Source organism: Schistocerca cancellata, chromosome 3 (genome assembly GCF_023864275.1).
Source record: "Schistocerca cancellata isolate TAMUIC-IGC-003103 chromosome 3, iqSchCanc2.1, whole genome shotgun sequence".
NCBI lineage: Eukaryota > Metazoa > Arthropoda > Insecta > Orthoptera > Acrididae > Schistocerca > Schistocerca cancellata.
In genome coordinates, this window is record NC_064628.1 from 249,010,422 (window position 1) to 249,026,847 (window position 16,426).

Consider the following 16,426-nt stretch of genomic DNA (forward strand, 5'->3'; position numbering starts at 1 on the left):
TAGAGCATATCTGCTCCTGCTCAGGTGAATCCTTCATTATCTGTAGTGACTCCCTGAGCAGTTTACGAGCTATTGACCAGTGTTTTCCTTGCTCTCATCTGGTGATGGCTATCCAGGACTCCCTCCATACTCTTGCCCGTTGCGGCCGCTCCGCGGTCTTTGTGTGGACCCCGGGTCATGTCGGCATACCAGGAAATGAACGTGTTGACATGCTGGCCAAACAGGCTATTGGTGCACCAGCCTTGGAGATTGGCCTTTTGGAGAGTGACCTCAGGTCAGTTATGCGGCAGAAGGTACTTGGCACCTGGGGTGAAGAATGGCGCACCCTGTCTTCACCCAACAAACTTCGGGCCGTCAAGGAGGCTACTGGTGTGTGGCGCTCCTCCTTGTGAGCCTCCCGCAAGGACTCTGTTGTCCTCTGCCAGCTACGCATTGGCCACACCTGGATGACGCACAGTTATTTATTGTGCCGCGAGGACCCACCTTTATGTTGTTGCGGGTCAGCTTTGACGGTGGTCCACATCTTATTGGACTGCCTGCTTCTAACTCCGCTCAGGCAGACGTTTGTGCTAGTCTCTGTCTGTGCCTTTTTTGTCCTATGTCATCTCTTGTCATCTCCATAGTTTGTTTTTATTCTTTGTGGGTGTTTAAAGTTCATGGAAAAAGGGACCGATGGCCCTTGTAGTGTGGTCCCTTCAATCCCACAAACCAACCAACCAGCAAATAAAACCAAAACTACGCATCCACACTTTATATCCAGAAGAAGGCCGTCCCCCTCCTTCCCACACACATCCCTCTCTCCACCTTTGCACACAAATTTTATAATTAAAATCAAAATTTATTGTAATAATGCAATAAATTAATTCTATTAAATAGTGCTTTAGGAACAGTAGCAGTTCTTGCATTTTCTTGCTCCAAGTCTGCTATGGTTCACATGGTCTAAAGTTTCTGCCATTGAATAGAAGCAATGATCTAAAAGAAAATGCCCTTAAGGAATTATAAAACAGTGAAACAAGAAATAACTATTATTTTATGTGGCAGACCATTGTACCTTTGTATAGCAGTATTTGTAGTGGAGGTTTTAAAGGCTGATATCTTTATTGGCTAGTCATGGATTGTTTCTTTTTGTCTGGTATAATCTTTATGCATATTAAAGTTTTTATTTACCGTATTTACTCGAATCTAAGACGCACTCGAATCTAAGCCGCACCCGAAAAATGAGACTCGAAATCGAGGAAAAAAATTTTCCCGAATCTAAGCCGCACCTGAAATTTGAGACTCGAAATTCAAGGGGAGAGAAAAGTTTTAGGCCGCACCTCCAAATCAAAACAAAGTTGGTCCATTGTAATACGAGACACAATTTAGGTCGAATGAATGACGATACAGCTACAGGAGTTTGGTTCGAGTCGTAAGCTTAACAGTTAAGTTTTACCAGGTAGCCATTGCTATACGTCAGGCGCTCCGCCCGTATTTATACGGGTATCCTTCCTTTTCACGTGCTTCGTCTGGTTTGAATCGATTGCTTATTTTGCTTTGATCTGATAAGTGCCGTTTTCTTTGTTATAGGTGTTAACGTCACTCTGAGCTGAAAATGCATTACTGTACTGTGTAATGCAGTGTTTGTCTCATTCTGATAGTGCGTGTTTACGGCCTGTCGCCGCGCGCGGCATGGCTTGCTTTTGTGCGCGCTACCGCCGCTTACAATTAAAAAAAAAGAAAAGAGAGGAATCGTCTCACTAGCGAAACAATGGCAAGAGACTGCTGTTTGTTGTTACTTACACTGCTTTCTTTGATAATGATCAACAAGAACCAAATAATAGACTGCATATGATAGAATATGTTCTGAACGAGAGTTAGGCGAAAATTTTTCTCCGTTTGAAAATCTTTGCGGCCGCTTTTCTAGTACGTCAAATTCTGCACAGGAATTAGTCATCTTAGATTTAAAAATCTAATCAGTTGCCGTGCTTAATTTCTGACTGTATCACTATTAGGCATAAGAAAAATACGAATGTAAACATGACACGATACGTAAATTCTTCCGCGTTTGCTGTTGTCTCACTCTAGTTTCGTAGTTTATTAGGCAGATAGGATTTAAATGAAATAGCAGCAAACACGAAAGAATACGTGGCATAATGTTTACATTCATATTATTCTTATGGTGAAGAGAATACTGCATGTGATTCACATTTCGTCAGGTTCCTATTAGCAACCACCTCTTCTCACAGGTAGTAAAAAATTCAACACGTAGAGTTGGCCATATTGACAAACATCCCAAACAGTCTGGCCAGTCGGATTTTCGTAGTACATTGAAATTCTGCTACATTCGAAGATGAACAATACGGAATTTGTATTTACTTCGTTGGATAATGTACGAAAATGCAGTGGTCGAAACTCGGGGCGGAGAAAAAAGCTCGTCTTCCACCTTTTTTTTTTTAATTTATTTACTGACGCAGAGATTTTGGCGCCAGTATTTATCTCTGTGCCTACAAAGCATCCCCTTGTAGCGCTACATATATTCGACGGCAGAAGTTAGTTGTGGCGGCACCTACCAACATTTTTCAGAACTTCCGCTTGCTTTGCACTCGATTCTAAGCCGCAGGCGGTTTTTTGGATTACAAAAACCGGAAAAAAAGTGCGGCTTAGATTCGAGTAAATATGGTATCTCTCTTAAATTCTTTCCATGTTGTTGTTGTTGTCGTCTTCAGTCCTGAGACTGGTTTGATGCAGCTCTCCATGCTACTCTATCCTGTGCAAGCTTCTTCATCTCCCAGTATTTACTGCAACCTACATCCTTCTGAATCTGCTTAATGTATTCATCTCTTGGTCTCCCAATACAATTTTTACCATCCACGCTGCCCTCCAATGCTAAATTTGTGATCCCTTGATGCCTCAGAACATGCCCTACCAACCGGTCCCTTCTTCTTGTCAAGTTGTGCCACAAACTCCTCTTCTCCCCTATTCTATTCAATACCTCCTCATTTGTTACGTGATCTACCCATCTAATCTTCAGCATTCTTCTGTAGCACCACATTTTGAAAGCTTCTATTCTCTTCCTCTCCAAACTATTTATTGTCCGTTTCACTTCCATACATGGCTACACTCCATACAAATACTTTCAGAAAAGACTTCCTGACACTTAAATCTATACTCGATGTTAACAAATTCCTCTTCTTCAGAAACACTTTCCTTGCCATTGCCAGTCTACATTTTATATCCTCTCTACTTCGACCATCATCAGTTATTTTGCTCCCCAAATAGCAAAACTCATTTACTACTTTAAGCATCTCATTTCCTAATTTAATTCCTTCAGCATCACCCAACTTAATTTGACTACATTCCATGATCCTCATTTTGCTTTTGTTGATGTTCATCTTATATCCTCCTTTCAAGACACTGTCCATTCCATTCAACTGCTCTTCCAAGTCCTCTGCTGTCTCTGACAGAATTACAATGTCATCGGCGAACCTCAAAGTTTTTATTTCTTCTCCATGGATTTTAATACCTACTCCAAATTTTTTCTTTTGTTTCCTTTACTGCTTGCTCAATATACAGATTGAATAACATTGGGGAGAGGCTACAACCCTGACTCACTCCCTTCCCAACCGCTGCTTCCCTTTCATGCCCCTTGACTCTTATAACTGCCATCTGGTTTCTGTACAAATTGTAAATAGCCTTTTGCACCCTGTATTTTACCCCTGCCACATTCAGAATTTGAAAAAGAGTATTCCAGCCAACATTGTCAAAAGCTTTTTCTATGTCTACAAATGCTAGAAACATAGGTTTGCCTTTCCTTACTCTTTCTTCTAAGATAAGGCATAAGGTCATTATTGCCTCACGTGTTCCAACATTTCTACGGAATCCAAACTGATCTTCCCCGAGGTCGACTTCTACCAGTTTTTCCATTCGTCTATAAAGAATTCGCATTAGTGTTTTGCAGCTGTGACTTATTAAACTGATAGTTCGGTAATTTTCACATCTGTCAACACCTGCTTTCTTTGGGATTGGAATTATTATATTCTTCTTGAAGTGTGAGGATATTTCACCTGTCTCATACATCTTGCTCACCAGATGGTAGAGTTTTGTCAGGACTGGCTCTCCCAAGGCCGTCAGTAGTTCTAATGGAATGTTGTCTACTCCCAGGGCCTTGTTTCGACTCAGGTCTTTCAGCACTCTGTCAAACTCTTCACGCAGTATCGTATCTCCCATTTCATCTTCGTCTACATCCTCTTCCATTTCCATAATATTGTCCTTAAGTACATCGCCCTTGTATAGACCCACTATATACTCCTTTCACCTTTCTGCTTTCCCTTCTTTGCTTAGAACTGGGTTTCCATCTGAGCTCTTGATATTCATAGAAGTGGCTCTCTTTTCTCCAAAGGTCTCTTTAATTTTCCTGTAGGCAGTATCTATCTTACCCCTAGTGAGATAAGCCTCTACATCCTTACATTTGTCCTCTAGCCACCCCTGCTTAGCAGTTTTGCACTTCCTGTCAATCTCATTTTTGCCTGCTTCATTTACTGCATTTTTAAATTTTCTCCTTTCATCAATTAAATTCAATATTTCTTCTGTTACCCAAGGATTTCTACCAGCCCTTGTCTTTTTACCTACTTGATCATCTGCTACCTTCACTACTTCATCCTTCAGAGCTACCCATTCTTCTTCTACTGTATTTCTTTCCCCCATTCCTGTCAATTGTTTCCTTATGCTCTCCCTGAAACTCTCTACAACTTCTGGTTTAATCAGTTTATCAAGGTCCCATCTCCTTAAATTCCCACCTTTTTGCAGTTTCTTCAGTTTTAATCTACAGTTCATAACCAATAGATTGTGGTCAGAGTCCACATCTGCCGCTGGAAACGTCTTACAATTTAAAACCTGGTTCCTAAATCTCTGTCTTACCATTATATAATCTATCTCATACCTGTTAGTATCTCCAGGGTTCTTCCATGTATACAACCTTCTTTCATGATTCTTGAGCCAAGTGTTAGCTATGATTAATTTATGCTTTGTGCAAAATTCTACCAGACGGCTTCCTCTTTCATTTCTTACCCCTGATCCATATTCACCTACTATGTTTCCTTCTCTCCCTTTTCCTACTCTCGAATTCCAATCACCCATGACTATTGAATTTTCATCTCCCTTCACTACCTAAATAATTTCTTTCATCTCATCATACATTACATCAATTTCTTCATCTTCTGCAGAGCTAGTTGGCATATAAATTGGTACTACTGTAGTAGGCGTGGGCTTTGTGTATATCTTGGCCACAATGCTATTTGTAGTAGCTTACCTGCACTCCTATTTTTTTATTCATTATTAAACCTACTCCTGCATTACCCCTATTTGATTTTGTATTTATAACCTTGTATTCACCTGACCAAAAGTGTTGTTCCTCCTGCCACCAAACTTCACTAATTCCCACTATATCTAACTTTAACCTATCCATTTCCCTTTTTAAATTTTCTAACCTACCTGCCCGATTTAGGGATCTGATATTCCACGCTCCGATCCGCAGAACACCAATTTTCTTTCTCCTGATAACGACGTGCTCCTGAGTAGTCCCCGCCCGGAGATCCGAATGGGGGACTTTCCATGTATTTATCTATTTCTAGTCTAAAAATGCAGCAGAATGGGAGAATAGAAAACTTGTAAAAGTGGGGTCTGCAGGAATCCATTTGTCGTGTGTGGTGCATTGCTCTTATAGCTCTTTTTTGGGGCAAGATGATGACGAAGCTAGCAGTTGTGCTACTGCAGATTATAATCCCATACTGCAGAACGACAAAGTATGCAGTTCAGTGTGGAAGCGTGAGTAAATGTAGGCTGTAGCATACTTTCTTCAGTGTCGTGTGTGTGTGTGTGTGTGTGTGTGTGTGTGTGTGTGTGTGTGTGAGATTTAAAATCATTTTGAAGCCTAGCCTTCAAACCAGTCATTAGCTGAACTGCCGCTTTATTTATGTTTGCTTATAGTTGTCTTCAGGTTTTCTGTGTAAGAAGGATGCTACTGTCATCTGCAAACAAGGTATTTATTTGTGATTCAGAGCTTAGATCTAGGTTGTTTGTATACAGAAGAAAAAGAAGAGGCCCAAAATGGCTCCTTGAGGCTTCTTATTATTCTTGTATCACAAAAATATGTTCTAGAGCTATCATTTAGTTCATTTATTACTTGTACCAGTGCTTGTATGGTTTATAATACTAACAATCATTGTGTTGATCCACAACTTACTATTTAAACATTTTGAAAATTTTATTAGGGGAATGATAGAAAACAGCTGAATCATGAAGAAAACAAAACAAAAAATTATATTGGGTAGAAATCACATTTCATGATTTAAGGTGATGCAGGCTACAGTAACTAAAAACAATGAACAAATTACACAAGCATTCAGCTAGGTCTTTAAATATTAGTTTCTTTCAGGAGATGAACAAGAGCACACGTAATTAAAAATGAAAACATTGACATTCATAAAATAATGCCAGATGAGGTGTATAACACCATTTCAAGTGTGAAAAAACGAAGAGAGTCATTATAAATGATTAAATCCAAATGGAAAACAGTACACAAGGGGCTTGCAAAACTTTACCCAATGTTTATGAAAGTAAACTGTCCCTTTAAAATAACTGAAAGACTGTGTGATGTAACTGTTCTACATCACAAGAGAATGTTATGATGGTACAATGATTAAGACAATGGACTTGTATTCAGGAGAACAGTGGTTCAGAACTATGTCTGGGTAACCATGTTCAGGTTATCTGAGATGTTCCTTTGAAAGGACAAGGCAGAGTGTAGCATAATGGACCATTTTACAGAAATTATGGATTGGAGGAATAAATATTAACTGCCATTTGTATGTGGTTCTTGGATTTTGAGAAAACCTTTGAGTCAGTTTCAACAAAATCTGTAGCAGCACCAATCAAGAAACAAGCCACTGACACGAATTACCTAAGTAGGCTAGATTTTATGGACAGAATTGCATCTCAATCTACATCAGTACTCTGAAGTTCACTTTTAAGTGCCTGGCAGAGGGTTCTTCAAACCACTTTGGGACCATTTCTCTACAATTCCATTCTCTAACAGTATGTGGGAAAAATTATTGCTTAAATCTTTCTGAATGAGCTCTGATTTCTCTTATTTTATTATGATGATCATTTCTCCCTATGTACATTGGAAACTGTAAAATACACTGGTGTCCAAAGTTAAAGCAAAAAACGACTGTTTCCCCATCTTGTGTCTAATTCATGATGTAATCATACAGACTGTGAACCAGATGTCCATACGGTCATTTTCTGCATGGAAGATGGCATTCCGGTCAACGGACAACCATGCCACCGATGACATCAGGGCACCTAAGAAACGAGATAGTGTTTACCGGGTAGCCCCAAATCCACAATTGCAGTGCACACAATCACAGACAGTGCAGTATGACACAGAGAAGATGCCTACCAGACTCTGAGATGGAGGGCCAGAAAAGAAAGAAAGCAGGACAGTCATGAACTGACGTGGCCTGATGGTTTAGTGTGAATCATTCTGTCTTTTCTTGGATGTGGTGACAGTGTATAGAAACTGAAATGTATCCCGAAGACCAGGGTAGGGCCAACCACGTGTGACTTCACACAAAAGAACCATTATTAGGCTGTAAGGGCATGACAGTACCACCTTAGTACTGCAAGGCAACTGGCATGTGACTTTGCAGCATCCACTGGACATGTCGTATTGAAGCAAACGGTGATCAGAAGGCTTCGGCAGAGTGGCCTCTATAGTCGGAGACTGCTCTATGTCTACTTCTGATGTGCTTTCACAGAAGGGAACATCAAGAGTGGGTTCATTAATATGCCATCTGGACGGTCAAAGAGTGGGCCAATGTTTTTTTCACAGATGAGTTCCAGTTTAGTCTGGAGAGTGATTCTTAATGGATTTGCATCTGGGGGGAATGTGGAACTCGATTTTGGGACCCAGACATTGTGGAAAGAGACCAATATCGAGGAGGATCCCTAATGATGTGGGCAGAGATTATGTTTACCACTCAAACTGCTCTTCAAGAAATTGTATGAGTGGTCTGGCAAATGTTAATGTTGTAAGGTATCATGATGAGATCTTGGGACCTCATTTGCGGGTGTTGCGAGGTGCTGTGGGCCCAGACTTTGTATTGATAGACAATACATCTCAACGTCATAGAGCACAAGTATCTGATGTTTTTCTGGGAATGGAAGCTATTGCATGCATGGTGCGGCCAGCTCACTCTCCTGATTTGAACCCCATTGAGCACGTCTAGGATGCACTAGGGAAACAGCTTGCATCACGTCGGCCTCCACCAACCACTCTCCAAAACCGCGAGCAGCTTTCCAGGAAGAAAGTGTGTTATTGCCTGTTAAGTTGGAAAAAACAAAGCGCAATTTTGTCTACCATTATGCATGTTGCAGTTGTTTATGTTCTTTATTCATTACATTGTTTCTACTTTACTATCATCTGTTTGTAGTGTTTTGTAGCTAAATAAACACAGCCTTGCAAAATTTCCATTTGCTGCTTTAATTTTGGACTCCAGTGTCTTTTCACATTCAGATTTGAAAGTTGGTGATTGATTTTTCATAAAAAGATCTCACTGCAACAAAAATGTCTTTGTTTTAATTATTGCCACCCCAACTTGTTTATTATATCTGTGACACTATCTCCCTTGTTTCATGATAATACAAAATGAGCTGCCCTTCTTTGGGATTTTTTGATGTCCTCCATTAATCCTATCTGGGAAGAATACAATACCCCACAGCAACATTCTAGTTGAGGACAAACAGGCATAGTATACGCAGTCGCTTTAGTAGGCTTGTTGCATCTTCTGAGAGTTCTACCAATAATTATTTAAAGGGTATATTGCTACTAACAGTGAAGATGGCACATTGACCTGCAGACAGTCACAACAAGAAGACTGTTTCACATTAAGCTTTTGATCAAAGCCATCATCAGAAAAGAAAAACATACGCATTCACACAGTTGTGTGAGAGATGTGCTTGCTTGTGAGAGTGCGTGTGTGTGTTTCTTTTGTGATGAAGGCTTTGGTCAAAAGCTTAATGTGTAACAGTATTTTTATTGTGCCTGTCTGCAACTCAATGCGTCATCTTCACGGCGAGTAAGAATCTATCCTTTCCATAATTGTCGATGTTCCAACTTGGACTTTCCACTGTGTGTTCTGCCAATAAAACACAGTCTTTGGTTTGCCTTCCCCACAACATTGTCTGTGTGATCATTCCAATTTAAGTTGTTTGTAATAGTAGGGCCTAGGTATTCAGTTGAATTGACAGCCTTTAAGGTTGAGTGTGTTATGTCTATCTGAAATTTAATGTTTCTTTTTTACTCATGTAGATAACCTCACACTTTCCCTTATTCAGAGAAAACTGTCATTTTTTGCTCCATAGAGGCATTGTTTTAAAGACATTTTGCAATTGGTTTTGGTTGTCGGATGACTTTACTAGACGTTAGGTGACAGCATCATCTGCAAGCAGTCTGAGAGAGCTGCTCGGATTGTCTTTAAAAGCGTTAGTATTGTAGTGGCATCTTCTGCCACCGAATGTAACAGCAACACCAAATATAGTGGGAAGAGGTAGAAGGCACCGTACTAAGACTCGTCTGAGTTTTCCAAGTGATTTATTGTTTTCAACTACAGTGCCATGTTCCCCTTGGTTTGCATCACCGGATCCCGCAATGCTGAGGGCACCACTTCGCTGTCTTGAAAACGGCTTGGCGTGGAATGGCTGTCTCAGCGACCCGTGCACGCCCTGTGTGTTGGCCTTGTATGCCAGTGGAGTTGCTTCATCATCAGGATGCTGGCAGTCAACTCTGAGTTTGGCATCCCTGCCTACTCAGAGTCGCTCAGTGTGAGCCACAGGGAGCCAGCTGCGTCCTTCTCGCCGGCATGGCTGAGATCGTGGGGACAACAAGTGCCAACAACCGGTGTCCAAATCTGCGGCCCTTGCCTTGGGATGCCTCCGGTGTGTGTTGGAAGCCAGGACGACTGCCTGCGGTAGTGAGCTGTGGAGTGGCCCGCCGCTGACTGGCTACGAACCCCTAGCCGGCCTCAGAGGGTCGGGCCAGTGACCCGCTGTGGACTGTAACACTGGTGCCCCATCTGCTGCTGCGTGTGGCTGGTGGTGTGACACCTGTCTTTTGCCATAGGTGCTGCTTCACTTCATGTACTCATAACACACTAGGTAGGTCAGTGGGCCCCTTCTGCCTGTGATTTGCGACGTGCAAAACCGCTACGTATACTCTTTGAGCAATTTGACCTATGGCCTCTATTCTACTTCACAACTGTTGGTATGCGTAACTCACTGCAATCTGGCCCACACCTGGCTGTAAATTGTGCTCAGAATATTGCATGAAGCTAATTTTCCCTATCCTAAACAGTGGTGCTTAGAAAAGTATAGATTAGAGCAGCAGAGGGCCTATAACACAACCCCTGGGAGAATTCTGGATGTTTTTTCTCTTTTATGTGATGATTTTGCATCTATCACTATGTAATATGACATTTGCAACAGGAAATTACTCTTATGAAACCAATTGCACAACTGAAGCGATACTCCATCAGCATGCAATTTGATTAGAAGTCTCTTGTGAGAAACAGTGTCAAAAGCCTTCTGGGAATCTAGAAGTATGGAATCAGTTTGAGATCCCCTGTTGATGGAATTCATTATTTCATGAGAATAAAGAACTAGTTGTGTTTCACAAGAATTATAGACCATTACCTGTAAGGTAATTCATAATGTTCGAACACAAGATACGTTCCAAAATCCTACTGCAAATCAGTGCCAATGATATGGATCTGTAATTCAGCTGATTACTCCTATTTCATTTTTTGCTTATTGGTGTGATCAGTGCCACTTTCCAGACTTTTGATGTGGATCTTTCGTAGAGTGGCGGGTTGTCTATGATCGCTAAGCTTGGGGCAATTGCATCAGCATACTCCAAAAGGAACCTAATTGGTATGCTATCTGGACCAGAAGACTTGTCTTTATCAAAGCTTTAAACTGCTTCCTTGAGCGTCTGATCTACAACAGAATCTGTGAAACAATCAACCATCATATTCCTATCGAGCAAGCAGGATTTAGACCTGGGAGAAGTTGTAACGATCAGGTACTATCTCTCACTACGCACATTGAAAATGGGTATGAGAAGAAATCAGTAAGTGTGGCTGCCTTTTTGGATCTATCTGCTGCCTATGACACTGTTTGGCGAGAAGGACTCCTTTTAAAATTTGTGAGTGTTATCCCATGTCGTAAACTCACGGCCTTACTCAACAATATGCTAAGCAATAGGTACTTTCAGATCTACTCAGATAATGATAGGAGCAGAATGTTTAAACTAAATGACAGCTTACCTCAAGGGTCTGTTCTGGCTCCCCTCCTTTTCAATTTGTATATACACGACTTACCAGAAACATCTTCAAGGAAATTCATATATGCTGATGATATTTGTCTGGTGACTCAGTGCTCCAATTTTGCTGATGCTGAAACTATCTTATCCACTGATCTGGAAGCCTTAGACAAATATTTCAAGAAATGGTGCCTCCACCTAAATCCTCAGAAAACAGTTATATCTGCATTCCACCTACGTAACAGACAGTCAAATTACAAACCAGAAGTTGTATTCAGAGACCAAGTGTTGCCATACTGTAGTACACCAAAGTACCTGGGATTAACACTAGACAGAACTCTGTCTTTCAAGCAGCATTTATCAAATGTGGCTGCTAAAGTTAAAACTAGAAATAATATTCTTCAGAAGCTTGTTGGTACATGATGGGGAGCCAATACTAACGTCCTGAGATCTACAGCATTAGCTCTGTCATATTCTGTTGCTGAATATTGCTGCCCAACCTGGATCAACAGTGTTCACACTAAGAAGATAGACGTGCAACTCAATCAGGCAATGCGATTAATCACAGGATGTATTCGGAGCACAAACACGCTGTGGCTGCCTGTTCTAAGCAATATCCCACCTCCAGCCCTAAGAAGATCAGAAGCTCTCCTAAAGACGTGGAAAAACATTCAGCAGAACCCCCAGCTCCCCATCCATCAAGATATTGTACAAGAAACACACCAACGCTTGAAATCGAGGAAACCACCATGGCGCACAGCACTCGACCTTGAAGGATCTGCTTTCAACATTAACAGTTCATGGAAACTCCAGTGGGAACAGTCTTCAGTAGCCAATAAACATCTAGTCGAGGACCCTTCCAAGCAGACGCAAGGATTTGATCTTCCAAGGCGTCAGTGGAGGATCATTAACCGCATTCGAACTGGACAAGGCAGATGTGGCTATCTACTGCACAAATGGGGATGGGTTGGCTCTGCAAATTGTGACTGTGGTGCCCCCTCACAGACGATTCATCACATTGTTGCTGACTGCCCTCATCGTACTTTCAGAGGAACTTTAATGGACATTCACCGTACATCGGATGAAGCAGTCAAGTGGATTGAAGAACTAGACATAGAGCTGTAAAATTGTACGAACTTGTGATTGTACATTTTAGTCCTGAAAATATTGTATATAAATGTAAATCAATGTACACATCATACGATAAATAATAAAAAACTACACCATGGATATGTACTTCTAAGTGACTTTTTTCCTGTAATACAGTTATACTTCAACGAGTAATAGAAAAACTTAACAGAGCAAGTTTTAAACTAGGCCTTAACATTAATTAAACTGAATGAATTAACAATGAAGTTATAGAACTAAGTGAAGAATTTAAGAGGAGTTTGTAGGGAAGCAAGTGTGTTTAAGTGCATCGTCAGTATGATGATTCACCTTATTGCTGACAGAGTGGGTTTCTGCCTTCCCCTCCAATTTGCTGGAATCTCCATATGAATGTTGCTCAGGTTTGGCATTTAATTATTCCACAATACCACATCCTTCATATTATAGTTGATTAACATACATAAAAAATGCAATGTAATATGTTCAGGTGTGTACAAATGTAAAATATTCCGAGTTTGAAGCTAGTATAATAACTAATGATTTAAGAAAAAATATTTCTTTCATAATTTTAAATTTTGACAAAATACAGATGCTACAAACAGAAAATCTTAATGGAAAGTGTTTTTTGGCAAGGAAACACCAGCTTTGAAACCAAAATTAATTATTTTCAGTTAGTATTTTCCAAGTTACTGTAGTAAAATATCTATGTGCGATATGAAAGTTGAAAAAGCAGGTTACAGATTATGAGCCATTTTGGCTTACCGTATAGATTAGAAATTTCAGTACTATTGTTATTACATAATACAAGAAATCTTTACTAATTTTCATAATCATAATTATAACATGTGATGTGATTCCTGTGAATTATGTGAAAACTCTTAAAGCTTTTTAATTGAACCAAATGTTACTTTAATTCTACATCTTTATTCTTCATGTCGACACATTTGCAACCCTCTGCCACTAGAGAGCTCCAAACTGTAGCGTATAACAGGGCGGTGTGTAACGTAGCTATGTTGGAGTATGAGAAACAGCATGCTGTAATCGAGTTTCAAATTTAAAGAGTTTGTCCACACATGGAGCACCCACTCCTTCAGCATGACAATGCCAGACTACACATGAGTACTGCGACATTTGCAGCAATCTGATGCCGTGGGTTCACTGTCAACAGTCATCTTCCATAAGTTCTGACTTGGCCCCATCTGATTTTCATCAGTTTCCAACTTAAAGAACACCTTCAAGGACTTCAGTTTGATGTTGATCAATGGTGCAAGCAGAAGTGATGTGGTTCTGTCAACGAAGTCAAACATTCTATGGTGAGGGTATCGACAAACTGGTCTCTCATTGGAAAATGCTTTATTGCCAGGGTGACTATATTGAGAAACAAATAAAACAATTTAAGTCCAGTTCCGAATATCAACAAAATTATGAAAAGGATAGACTGCTCTTCATCATAAAGATGACATGCCGAGTGGCAACTCAACGTGTCATCTTTATGGTGAGTATCACTCTATCCTTTTCATAATATTGTTGAAAAATAAATATGAAGACATGAAGACTAAAGCTGTGAAACACTAATAGCATTTGTTTTATTTAAAAATCTTTAAGAGCTTTCACATTAAAAATTTCAAGACGTTACTTTTCAGCACAACTTCATAGTGTGAGACTTTTGAAATGGCTCTTTTGGAAGTAAAAGAATGCAACAGTTCCACTGAGAAGTTTAACTTCCAAGATTATAGGAATAAAGGCTAATAAAAACCTTCATGGTATCAAGAAAACCTCAAACGACTGTGAAAAAATTTGGCATGAACTTATATTTGCGACTGGGAGATCTACTTAGATTTTTGTATGATGCAAGTGTCTTTCTTAGCCTCTAGTAGAGAGCTTACTTTAAGAAAATTGAGTGTTCTGTCCCATGTCTAGACCCATGGGCAACACTGAAATCATTCTGAAGCAGTTGGCCGAACTATGCCAGACACCTAAAATCCATCCGTGCTAGTGCGCACAAAGTTGTTATTGCAGAACTTTCAATTTAATGCCTTGAATGACTGTTCTTTGGTAAATGTCATATTGTGGTAGGGACTATGTGAAATTGATTATTTCAAGTGGTGTTTTTATAACTAGAAGAAGTGACTTGCAGATTTATGTAGCTCAGATTTCTTTAAAGTTTTTGAAGTTTTTGTGCACTGCCTGTATGAGAAACTTCATGGCAAGTGGAGTATTAGAGCAAGATAGCCACAAGTTCTGGAAATCAAGAAATGTCAGGGAATTTCAAACATGTCAGGGAAATATCAGGGAAATTTGTCTCAGTAGATGAAATGTTTTGTTTGCTACGATATTATGCATCATTGCTGGCTGGGTGCAGCTGAGTAAGTGCACCACCTCCCTACTCCCTCATTCCTACAGCTGCTCCCTTTTCTACCACTCCCCTCAGCTTGCAATCAGTGCTGCCACCAATTCTTGCTTCTAGCCTAGCAGCTGCCGACAAGAGGCAGGGAGGCATGAGGAGTGATTTGTTTGGATATGATACTCATAGACTGTAGACACAGCGGCCGGTGACAGTGGTCACATGTGCATGAGTTGTGTCTGAGTGATTGTGTGAGTGTGTGTGCTCTTGTTTTCTGACAAAGGCTATGGCTGAAAATTTAGTTGTGAGAGTGTGATTGTCTTTTCTACATGCCTGTCTGTGGCTCAGCAATAATCTTTTCAATGAGTTGCTACCTATCCTCATTGTTACTGATTCTGAGAGTATTTGAGCTAGTTATCTGTTGCATGGATTGATCACCGTTGTCTAATTTCATCAACATGCTGTCTGTGGCTTGTGAATAGCTGGCCACATGAGTGTATTTCCACGATGGGCCAAAACCGGAGGCCGTTTCTGTGGGTACCTGTAATGGATCAGGCCTGCTGATATGAAGCCATTTGGTTCCCACTAATGTGCAGGCCCTGCCTATTGGATCTAGTCTCACTGATCTGCCTGCAGGCTGGGTCTGTTTGTGTACGGCATAATGCAGTGGATTTTCATGGATTATCTGTGGACCCAGGACTATGGTGCTCCTCTGCAAGCCAGATACCATGGGTGAAGGATTTCAGGAACTGTGACTGTCTCACCACAGGTATGTTGTACAGTGTGGACACTTTATTTGTTCTAGTACATTTTGGTACTTCAAAAGTAGTTTATATGTTAGAAAGTAGGGACGATAAGAAGAAGAATATTGTCAGTCGCTGACAGGTTTTATGCCATGTACTCATATATTCCTTGAAAGAAAAATCTCACAATACCTGTAAAATAATAGATATAACTTACAATAATGGACATAGCAGAACCAACATTTTATTGGAGGTCACCTACAGTGTTGGTTTACACAATTCTTCATCACCTTATACACTTCTTTCAAGAGGCCTACTTTTTTCTGAGGTTTTTTCTGAAATCAGTGAAGGTATTTTAAATCCGTCTTGCAACTCCAAATGTGTTTTGTTTTACTGAAATAAAGTAGCATCCATGGTCTTAATGAAACAAATATATCATTTGACTTGCTTTCTCCATCTAAAAACAGTTCATTACAAAAGATGTTGACGTTAGTACTTAAGATTTTTGCTGACATAGTGAAACACCATCTGCTTGCAAGTTTTTTTTCAGATATTTCCTTATTTGCACTATTGTTTCTCATATCATAGCTGCAAAGACAGATTGTCAACTTATTTCCTGACTTACCCTTGAGATCTCAAAACTTGCCAAGGAAAAATGTTAAAACTTGTGTGGAAATCAGGGAAACTTGCAGCAATCCTGTAGAACTTTCCTCTTTTAGGATGAGCAGATTTGCTTTTGGGCTAACCAGCCAACAATCATTTCAATTAATAGAATCAAAAATTGTAAAAGTCTCATATTTTCCAATCATAAATGTGCCACTTGTTGCTGTTTGTATTGCTTAGAGTGTGAATGTAAAAAGATTCATTGTAGTTAAT